Consider the following 12,496-nt stretch of genomic DNA (forward strand, 5'->3'; position numbering starts at 1 on the left):
CTGTCTTCACTGCGGGCGGCATTCGCACTGCAGCACGTTTCAGACTGTCGTGACGAGAACCGCGATATCGAACATATACATTTTTTGCTAAACCCGGACGGAGCACTGCAACGCTAATTACGGCCGTGTGTAGTTATACATCATAGGGAACTGTCCAACTACGTAATTGTGCCGGTTCCGCGGTATATCGTAAGCAATTCTGTAAAATAAATTTATGCACATGTTACTTATGTTTTACAGCAGTTACAAGATCAGTTTGGATTCCGTAGAAATGTTGGAACACGTGAGGCAATACTGACCTTACGACTTATCTTAGAAGAAAGATTAAGAAAAGGCAAACCTACGTTTCTAGCATTTGTAGACTTAGAGAAAGCTTTTGACAATGTTAACTCGAATACTCTCTTTCAAATTCTGAAGGTGGCAGGGGTAAAATACAGGGAGCGAAAGGCTATTTACAGTTTGTACAGAAACCAGATGGCAGTTATAAGAGTCGAGGGGCATGAAAGGGAAGCAGTGGTTGGGAAAGGAGTGAGACAGGGTTGTACCCTCTCCCCGATGTTATTCAATCTGTATACTGAGCAAGCAGTAAAGGAAACAAAAGAAAAACTCGGAGTAGGTATTAAAATTCCTGGAGAAGAAGTAAAAACTTTGAGGTTCGCCGATGACATTGTAATTCTGTCAGAGACAGCAAAGGACTTGGAAGAGCAGTTGAACGGAATGGACAGTGTCTTGAAAGGAGGATATAAGATGAACATCAACAAAAGCAAAACGAGGATAATGGAATGTAGTCAAATTAAGTCGGGTGATGCTCAGGGAATTAGATTAGGAAATGAGACACTTAAAGTAGTAAAGGAGTTTTGCTATTTAGGGAGTAAAATAATCGATGATGGTCGAAGTAGAGAGGATATAAAATGTAGACTGGCAATGGCAAGGAAAGCGTTTCTCAAGAAGAGGAATTTGTTAACATCGAGTATAGATTTAAGTGTCAGGAAGTCGTTTCTGAAAGTATTTGTATGGAGTGTAGCCATGTATGGAAGTGAAACATGGACGATAACTAGTTTGGACAAGAAGAGAATAGAAGCTTTCGAAATGTGGTGCTACAGAAGAATGCTGAAGATAAGGTGGGTAGATCACGTAACTAATGAGGAGGTATTGAATAGGATTGGGGAGAAGAGAAGTTTGTGGCACAACTTGACTAGAAGAAGGGATCGGTTGGTAGGACATGTTTTGAGGCATCAAGGGATCACAAATTTAGCATTGGAGGGCAGTGTGGATGGTAAAAATCGTAGAGGGAGACCAAGAGATAAATACACTAAGCAGATTCAGAAGGATGTAGGTTGCAGTAGATACTGGGAGATGAAGAAGCTTGCACAGGATAGAGTAGCATGGAGAGCTGCATCAAACCAGTCTCAGGACTGAAGACCACAACAACAACAACATACAATTTTATACAAGGTAGTCCATTGATCGTGGAATGGAAATGAAGTCCCATGCTTCTTTACAGAGCGTAGGAGAACGATGCGGGAGACCCGCACCGCCTTACTAGGCAAGGTCCTAATGGAGGTGGTTTGGCCGGCCTCGGGCATGGATGTGTGTGATGACCTTGGGTTAGTTAGGTTTAATTAGTTCTAAGTTCTAGGGGACTGATGACCACAGATGTTGAGTCCCATAGTGCTCAGAGCCATTTGAACCATTTTTTTGAGGTGGTTTGCCGTTGCCTTCCTTCGACCGTAATGGGGATGAATGATGATGATGAAGACGACACAACAACACCCAGTCATCTTGAGGCAGGAAAAATCCCTGACCCCGCCGGGAATCGAACCCGGGACCCCGTGCTCGGGAAGCGAGAACGCTACCGCGAGACCACGAGGGCGGACTACGTTGATCGTAACCGGACCAAATATCTCACGAAATAAGCATCAAACGAAAAAACTACAAAGAACGAAACTCGTCTAGCTTGAAGGGGGAAACCAGAGAGCGCTATGGTTGGCCCGCTAGATGGCGCTGCCATAGGTCAAACGGATATCAACTGCGTTTTTTTAAATAGGAACCCCCATTTTTATTACATATTCGGGTAGTACGTAAAGAAATATTAATGTTTTAGTTGGACCACTTTTTTCGCTTTGTGATAGATTGCGCTGTAATAGTCACAAATGTATAAGTACGTTGTATCCTGTAACATTCCGCCAGTGCGGACGGTATTTGCTTCGTGATACATTACCCGTGTTAAAATGGGCCGTTTACCAATTGCGGAAAAGGTCGATATCCTGTTGATGTATGGCTATAGTGATCAAATTGCCCAACGGGCGTGTGCTATGTATGCTGCTCGGTTTCGTGGACGACATCATCCAAGTGTCCGGACCCTTCGCCGGATAGTTACGTTATTTAAGGAAACAGAAGGTGTTCAGCCACATGTGAAACGTCAACCACGACCTGCAACAAATAATGATGCCCAAGTAGGTGTTTTAGCTGCTGTCGCGGCTAATCCAAACATCAGTAGCAGACAAATTGCGCGAGAATCCGGAATCTCAAAAACGTCGGTGTTGAGAATACTACATCAACATCGATTGCACCCGTACCATATTTCTATGCACCAGGAATTGCATGGCGACGACTTTGAATGACATGCACAGTTCTGCCGCTGGGCACAAGAGAAATTACGGGACGATGACAGATTTTTTGCACGCTTTCTAGTTGGCGACGAAGCGTCATCAACAGCGGTAACGTAAAACGGCGTTATATGCACTATTGGGCTAGCCGGAGTGGCCGAGCGGTTCTAGGCGCATCAGTCCGGAACCGCTCGACGGCTACGGACGCAGGTTCGAATCCTGCCTCGGGCATGGATGTGTGTGATGTCCTTAGATTAGTTAGGTTTAAGTAGTTCTAAGTTGTAGGGGTATGATGACCACAGATTTTAAGTCCCATAGTGCTCAGAGCCATTTGAACCATTTAGCACTATTTGGCAGCGAAAAATCCACGATGGCTGCGACAAGTGGAACATCAACGACGTTGGCAGGTAAATATATGGCGCGGAATTATGAGAGGAAGGGTAATTGGCCCCCATTTTATCGATGGCAATCTAAGTGGTGCAGTGTATGCTGATTTCGTACGTAATGTTCTACCGATGTTAGTACAAGATGTTTCACTGCATGACAGAATGGCGATGTACTTCCAACATGATGGATGTCCGGCACATAGCTCGCTTGCAGTTGAAGCGGTATTGAATTGCGTATTTCATGACAGTTGGATTGGTCGTCGAAGCATCATACCATTCTTTCTGTGGGGAAAGTTGAAGGATATTTGCTATCGTGATCCACCGACAACGCCTGACAACATGCGTCAGCGCATTGTCAATGTATGTGCGAACATTACGGAAGGCGAACAACTCGCTGTTGAGAGGAATGTCGCTACCCGTATTGCCAAATGCATTGAGGCTGACTGACATCATTTTAATCATTTATTGCATTAATGTGGTATTTATAGATAATCACGCTGTAACAGCATGAGTTCTCAGAAATAAGTTCACAAAGGTACACGTATCACATTGGAAAAACTGAAATAAAATGTTCAAACGTACCTACGTTCTGTATTTTAATTTAAAAAACCTACCTGTTACCAACTGTTCCTCTAAAATTGTGAGCCGTATGTTTGTGACTATTACAGCGCCATCTATCACAAAGCGAAGGAAGTGGTCCAACTAAAACATTCATATTTCTTTACGTACTACACGAATAAATAATAAAAAATGGGGGTTCCTATCGTAAAAAACGCAGTTGATATCCGTTTGACCTATGGCAGCGCCATCTATCGGGCCAACCATAGCGCCATCTGGTTTGACTCTTCAAGCTAGACAAGTTTCATTCTTTGTAGTTTTTTCGTTCGACGCTTATTTCGTGAGATATTTAGCCCTGTTACGATCAATGGACTACCCTGTATAAGACGACAAGAGTCTGGCGCAGTTGTTAAATCGGTTACTGCTGCTACAATGGCAGGTTATCAAGATTTAAGTGGTGTTATAATCGGCGCACGAGCGATAGGACACAGCGTCTCCTAGGTAGTGATGAAGTGGGAATTTTTCCGTACGAACGTTTCACTAGTGTACCGCGAATATCAGCAGTCCGATAAAAGATCAAATTTCCGACATCGCTGCGGACGGGAAAAGATCCCGCAAGAACGGGACCAACGACGACTGAAGATATTCGTTCAAATTGCTGCAGATTTCAAAGCTGGGCCATCAACAAGTGTCAGCGTTCTAACCATTCAACGACACATTACAGATATCGAAGACCCAGTCGAGTACCCTTGATGACTGCAGGATACAAAGGCTGCAGGATACAAAGGCCTCCCCTGGGCCCGTCAACACGGACATTGGAATGTTGATGATTGGAAACATGTTGCCTGGTCGGACGAGTCTCGTTTCAAATGGTATCGAGCGGATGGACGTGTACCGATTTGGAGACAACCTCATGAATCCATGGACCCTGCATGTCAGCAGTGGAGTGGTCAAGCTGGTGGAAGCTGTGTAATGGCGTGGGACGTGTGCAGTGAGTGATGTGGAGCTACTGATACGTCCAGATACGACTCTGACAGGTGACACGTACGAGTGCATCCTGTCAGATCAACTGCATCCGTTCATGTCCATTGTGCATTCCGACAGACTTGGGCAATTCCAGCAGGAAAATGCGACACCCCACACGCCCAGAATTGCTACAGAGTGACTTTAGGAAAAATCTTCTGAGTATAAACACTTCCGCTGGGCTCCGAACTCCTCAGACATGAACATTGTTGATAATTTCTGGGATACCTTGCAACGTGCTGTTCAGAAGATATCTCCACCTCCTCGTGCTCTTATGGATTTATGGACAGCCCTGCAGGATTGAAGGTGTCAGTTTCCTCCAGCGCTACTTTAAACATTAGTCGAGTAAATGCCACGTCGTGTTGCGGCACTTCCGCGTGCTCGCGGCCCCCTACACGGTATTAGGCAGGTGTACCAGATTCTTTGGACGCTGCTGCCAAGGCTGCAGTCCTCTTACCTCAGCCCATGAGTACGTCTATTCCCTCAGATGATCTCTGCGTTGCCGTCTGTCAGGCGGTGGTGTCCTTTTGGCTTCGCCAATGGTCCTCCCTTCACGGAAATAAGCTTCGGCTTTTTAAGTTTCTGCCGGCGCCTTGGACGACCTCCTCTCGGCCCTCCCACCGAGAGGAGATTATTTTAAGTCGGCTGCGTATTGGGCACTGCCTTTTAAGCCATCGTCATTTGCTCAATGGCACTGCCCCACCACATTGCGTTAAAATTTTAATTGTCCGCCACTACCTGCTGGAATGCACTTTTTATTTTCCTAATTTACGTTCCATCTTGGGTTTGCCATCTGATTTATCAGCTGTTTTAGCAAATGACGCGCCGGCTGTCTCCCGCGTTTTACTTCTTATCCTCCGAAGCAATATGGTGAAGGCCATTTAATTTTTAGCTTTGGATTTCCATTTATGTATGATTTTTTTAGCCCTTTTCCACGTGCCTTGTTTACATGTCTCCTATTCCTTCCATATGGACTGACATATAGTCGTTTCCCTTGTCTCTGTGTTTGCGTTCTGTAGGTTTGATTTGGGCGCGTATGACCTCAGTTGTTTTTTGCGCCATAAAACAAAATAAACAAACAAACAGTTTCTTTGGCTCTTCAGTGTAATAATGAAAGGAAGAATGAATTGGAACATTTTTATTCACATGTTCGTTTGAGATCGGCCACACTTCAGTTATATAGTTGGACATCATGTAAGATGTATAAGTGCAGAAATTTTTGTATGTGGAACCTTAACATGCACACTCATAAGTGTGTTAATTATTTTTTCTCTGCGCCAAACAGGTGTCTTTCAAACTCGTCCTTATGATGTTTTCTGCATGGTTCTAACTGCACCAAGTGGACTAAGCTTGTCAGTGCAGATAAACCGTTTTGTATCCAGTCTCTCAACACTGCAGCACCTTACCTGTTGCCAAGGGGAAAGTAAATACCAATAGCTTGCTCTTGCCACATGTACTTGGAAGTAGTAACCAACCTAAAGACATACAACTACAAATAGGTGGAATTGGTACTGCACCAATGACGTAAGTACTGATGTAGTATTGTTCAGTTGGATGGTTGATTTTTGGGATGGGAGCAAACAGCGAGGTTATCGGTCCCATCGGGTTAGGGAAGGATGGGGAAGGAATTCGGCCGAGGCCTTTCAAAAGTACCATCCCAGCATTTACCTGAAACGATTTAGGGAAATCAATGGAAAACCTAAATCAGAATGGCCGGACGCGGGTTTGAACCCCCGTCCTCACGAATGCGAGTCCAGTGTGCTAACTACTGCGCCAGTTCGTAAGGTGTGTTGCTCTGTACACCATTCTTAGTAACCAATAGAAATACCTGCACCAACGAGTATACCGATTACATCCTGTATGGTTACACCTGTTACAATTTGTCTTAAGATTTTTCTTGTGTACTAAGAGATACACAACAAATATAGTAAGAGGTTGCCACTCACCTGGCACCTCTTAGTTCTGTGCAGCAGCATGCAGATGGCGCTGAAAGACCTGGACCTATTCCTGCTTCTGCGCCACTTCCTGTAATGCAACGTATCCATCTACCAATAGTATGGGCAGCAAATAGGGAATGCTGTCAACTATGGACTAAATGCAATCCTTCCACCAACACACTGTGGACACTCAGACAGTTGCTACGAACCAGCGTTCCGCTCAGTTCAGTTCAGTGTTTGCAGCCTACTTAATACAGAGCTGTAACACATTTGGGATCAGAACAGGGTATCTGCACATTACCGTTAGTTATAAAACAATATCATAGACTGCCAAGGGACAGCAAAGTAATAATTTCATTGTATTAGGCTCAGGTCACCAAGTGCAACACAATACTGTACCAAGGTACCCTACCATTTTGTAACATACTCCTAATACGTGTTATTGTTATTTCTTATTGTGTAGCTGTCCTGCCACACTGTCAAACACGTACTTCATAGTTTGATGAATTATAGCAGAAATACTTTTCTACTACCGTGGATGTTTGGGCTTAATTAATAAGAGCTTACATTTACTACATTCACAAGAATTTTTACATGGAATATGTTGTACACTGTGAGGAAAAGTAAACCAGATTGAAATTACTGTTTGAAAATTGAAATGTGTGTATGTGTTGGTGATTTATTTTCAAAATATCTAAACTAAATTGATTTAAAAATTATTTTCGGATGAATATTTCCAACGATTGCTATGTATGATTTAAAACTCAAAAGTATACAAGGTGTTTCAAAAAGGTACGGCCAAACTTTCAGGAAACATTCCTCACACACAAATAAAAAAAAGATGTTATGTGGACATGTGTCCGGAAACGCTTAATTTCCATGTTAGAGCTCATTTTAGTTTCATCAGTATGTACTGTACTTCCTCGATTCACCGCCAGTTGGCCCAATTGAAGGAAGGTAATGTTGACTTCGGTGCCTGTGTTGACAAGCGACTCATTGCTCTACAGTACTAGCATCAAGCACATCAGTACGTAGCATCAACAGGTTAGTGTTCATCACGAACGTGGTTTTGCAGTCAGTGCAATGTTTACAAATGCGCAGTTGGCAGATGCCCATTTCATGTATGGATTAGCACGGGACAATAGCCGTGGCGCGGTACGTTTGTATCGAGACAGATTTCCAGAACGAAGGTGTCTCGACAGGAAGACGTTCGAAGCAATTGATCGGCGTCTTAGGGAGCACGGAACATTCCAGCCTATGACTCGCAACTGGGGAACACCTAGAACGACGAGGACACCAGCAATGGACGAGGCCATTCTTCGTGCAGTTTACGATAATCCTAATGTCAGCGTCAGAGAAGTTGCTGCTGTATAAGGTAACATTGACCACGTCACTGTATGGAGAGTGCTACGGGAGAACCATTTGTTTCCATACCATGTACAGCGTGTGCAGGCACTATCAGCAGCTGATTGGCCTCCACGGGTACACTTCTGCGAATGGTTCATCCAACAAGGTGTCGATACTCATTTCAGTGCAAATGTTCTCTTTACGGATGAGGGCTCATTCCAACGTGATCAAATTGTAAATTTACACAATCAACATGTGTGGACTGACGAGAATCCGCACGCAATTGTGCAATCACGTCATCAACACAGATTTTCTGTGAACGTTTGGGCAGGCATTGTTGGTGATGTCTTGATTGGGCCCCATGTTCTTCCACTTACGCTCAATGGAGCACGTTATCATGATTTGGTACGGGATACTCTACCTGTGCTGCTAGAACATGTGCCTTTACAAGTACGACACAACATGTGGTTCATGCACGATGGAGCTCCTGCACATTTCAGTCGAAGTGTTCGTACGCTTCTCAACAACAGATTCGGTGACCGATGGATTGGTATAGGCGGATCAATTCCATGGCCTCCACGCTCTCCTGACCTCAACCCTCTTGACTTTCATTTATTGGGGCATTTGAAAGCTCTTGTCTACGCAACCCCGGTACCAAATGTAGAGACTCTTCGTGCTCGTATTGTGGACAGCTGTGATACAATACGCCATTCTCCAGGGCTGCATCAGTGCATCAGGGATTCCATGCGACGGAGGGTGGATGCATGTACCCTCGCTAACGGAGGACATTTTGAACATTTCCTGTAACAAAGTGGTGAAGTCACGCTGGTGCGTTCTGTTGCTGAGTGTTTCCATTCCATGATTAATGTGATTAGAAGAGAATTAATAAAATGAGCTCTAACATGGAAATTAAGCGTTTCCGCACAATGTCCATATCATACACTCCTGGAAATTGAAATAAGAACACCGTGAATTCATTGTCCCAGGAAGGGGAAACTTTATTGACACATTCCTGGGGTCAGATACATCACATGATCACACTGACAGAACCACAGGCACATAGACACAGGCAACAGAGCATGCACAATGTCGGCACTAGTACAGTGTATATCCACCTTTCGCAGCAATGCAGGCTGCTATTCTCCCATGGAGACGATCGTAGAGATGCTGGATGTAGTCCTGTGGAACGGCTTGCCATGCCATTTCCACCTGGCGCCTCAGTTGGACCAGCGTTCGTGCTGGACGTGCAGACCGCGTGAGACGACGCTTCATCCAGTCCCAAACATGCTCAATGGGGGACAGATCCGGAGATCTTGCTGGCCAGGGTAGTTGACTTACACCTTCTAGAGCACGTTGGGTGGCACGGGATGCATGCGGACGTGCATTGTCCTGTTGGAACAGCAAGTTCCCTTGCCGGTCTAGGAATGGTAGAACGATGGGTTCGATGACGGTTTGGATGTACCGTGCACTATTCAGTGTCTCCTCGACGATCACCAGTGGTGTACGGCCAGTGTAGGAGATCGCTCCCCACACCATGATGCCGGGTGTTGGCCCTGTGTGCCTCGGTCGTATGCAGTCCTGATTGTGGCGCTCACCTGCACGGCGCCAAACACGCATACGACCATCATTGGCACCAAGGCAGAAGCGACTCTCTTCGCTGAAGACGACACGTCTCCATTCGTCCCTCCATTCACGCCTGTCGCGACACCACTGGAGGCGGGCTGCACGATGTTGGGGCGTGAGCGGAAGACGGCCTAACGGTGTGCGGGACCGTAGCCCATCTTCATGGAGACGGTTGCGAATGGTCCTCGCCGATACCCCAGGAGCAACAGTGTCCCTAATTTGCTGGGAAGTGGCGGTGCGGTCCCCTACGGCACTGCGTAGGATCCTACGGTCTTGGCGTGCATCCGTGCGTCGCTGCGGTCCGGTCCCAGGTCGACGGGCACGTGCACCTTCCGCCGACCACTGGCGACAACATCGATGTACTGTGGAGACCTCACGCCCCACGTGTTGAGCAATTCGGCGGTACGTCCACCCGGCCTCCCGCATGCCCACTATACGCCCTCGCTCAAAGTCCGTCAACTGCACATACGGTTCACGTCCACGCTGTCGCGGCATGCTACCAGTGTTAAAGACTGTGATGGAGCTCCGTATGCCACGGCAAACTGGCTGACACTGACGGCGGCGGTGCACAAATGCTGCGCAGCTAGCGCCATTCGGCGGCCAACACCGCGGTTCCTGGTGTGTCCGCTGTGCCGTGCGTGTGATCATTGCTTGTACAGCCCTCTCGCAGTGTCTGGGGGGTCTGACACACCGGTGTCAATGTGTTCTTTTTTCCATTTCCAGGAGTGTATTTTCTTTCTTTGTGTGTGAGGAATGTTTCCTGAAAGTTTGGCCGTACCTTTTTGTAACACCCTGTCTATATACTAAGATGGTATGTGTTCTTTCGGACATGTCCGAAAGAACAGATACCATCTTAGTATATATACAGTTAAGGCTCACCGGCCACTTGACCAACTTCTTCTTCTGTGCGGATGCACACACAGTGCCCGAACTCTTACGTGAATCGGCAACGCGCCGCGAGTAATGAGTATAATGGGCGGGGGCACTACGAATGTAGTGCGGGACTGCGGTCTTCACTTTCTGATAGACTCCTCATAGATCAAACTTGCCTCGGCGGTAAGAGTAACGTACATACGGCGCTCGGTGACTACCGAGATATCATCGCATTAGCAGCGGCATGTCGAGTGCGTGGGGCACTCGTCGCAATTGACTTCGATCATGCGTTCGACAGAGTGGATCATACCTTTTTGCATGCGGTGATGGGCAGATTGGGAATCCCACAGGCCTTCATTCTAGTGATCATGCGACTGTTACACGGCGTGCGATCAAGGGTCTCGGTGAATGGACGGGGCACTGACTACATTGTTATTTCAAGGTCAGTTCGTCAAGGTTGCCCCCTTTCGATATTTTTGTATGCAATGGCTTTGGAACCCTGTCTATATGGTCTCCGAAGACGGTTGGAGGGAGTGCCGTTGCCACCACTGACCTTTCATTGCCGCGCTTATGCTGACGATGTGATGCTGGTGGCACGGACAGGCGAAGAAGTACGTACAGCGTTGGCATGGATACAGCGATACGGGATGGCGGCAGGAAGCGTGCTTAATCTACAGAAATCACGCTGCCTGAATGTCGGTCGAGGATTATAACCGGGGGAGGAAGGCCCGCTCATGTTAGTTAAGACCATAAAATGCCTAGGTATTACGTTCCACACGGATGTGCAGCGGACAGCAGCGGATAACTACCGACGCATATTGAAGCTGATGCGGACAATGGTGCTGTTACAGAAATTAAGAGCGTTGGATATGATTCAGAGGGAGACCTATGTTAACGTATACCTAGCACCGAGACTCACTCACGTAGCGCATGTCCTGCCTTTAACGCGCACAATGGCATCACGGATACAAGCAACTTTCGGAACCTACGTGAGTGTGGGACACCTATTTAAGATCCAATACACAACGCTACCACCTGGAGAGGGTGGACTTGGTCTAGTGAACGTATATGACTAGGCACGGGCGTTATTCGTCAGTACAATTTTCCGACAGTGGCGCGGTCAATTTCGCAATATCTCGGGTGCGTTGGCCGATGTACTAGCGCCGACTTCAAAGCTGCCCCCAGTCAATGTGGGCCATATTTCACCCAAGCTGTCACATTTCAAGTCTTTTTTTTTTTTTTGAGCTTAGCTATGTCAGAGATTCCTTCCCAACAATACGACTACCGACGACGCGAGATGTATACCAACTCTTACTGCGCCAGTGTCCCAGGAATACCCTGGAAAAGAAGTACCCAGACAAGAACTGGCGACAGATATGGCGCGTTATACGGAACGTTTACCTCCCAACGTCGGTACGCTCAACATGGTATGTGGTGGTAAATAGGAAGTTCGCAACGAATCAACGGCGGCACGCGATTCATTTGGCAGACACTCCACTATGTTTAGGCTGCGCAACAGTGGACACTGATGAACATCGTTTAGCATGTAGTGGGACGGCTCCAGTGTGGCACTTGGCACAACAGATATTGGCGTTCCTGTTTCGCTCCGCCCCTCACACAATTTTATCAGACACACTTTTGTTCCCCCAAGAATCTTATTTTCCGGTCCAAAAAACCAATGCAGTGACATGGGTACGGGGAATGGTGGTGGGCTACGTGTATAACGAATCGGAAAAGGACAAAATTGATTTTTGGCATTTTCTCCTGGATGGACACACGAAGCTGCAACAGCATAAGAAATATGGGCAAGACTTCGCTAATTACTTGCGATTTACATTTACCGACCCGCCGGCCAGATGGGGTGTGACGGGTGAGAGATGAGATAGACGAAGAAGCCGAGATAGACATCGATCACACTTACGGACCCTTAGTTGATTTCGAGAAGACGACCCAGTCTTACACCAACGTCTGGAGAACGAGTCGATAGATGGCTCTCTTGCTCTATCGAACGTCGGGTCGTGAGCAGGTGTCGCCCCCGACACGAATTTCATTTCATTGTTACAGGAGCATGTTTCTTTTACATTTGTACTATCCGCAATGCCTTCATGTCTTTCATTTGGACATTTTCAGTTTTATTCAT

The sequence above is a fragment of the Schistocerca cancellata genome, chromosome 8 (assembly GCF_023864275.1).
Source record: "Schistocerca cancellata isolate TAMUIC-IGC-003103 chromosome 8, iqSchCanc2.1, whole genome shotgun sequence".
NCBI lineage: Eukaryota > Metazoa > Arthropoda > Insecta > Orthoptera > Acrididae > Schistocerca > Schistocerca cancellata.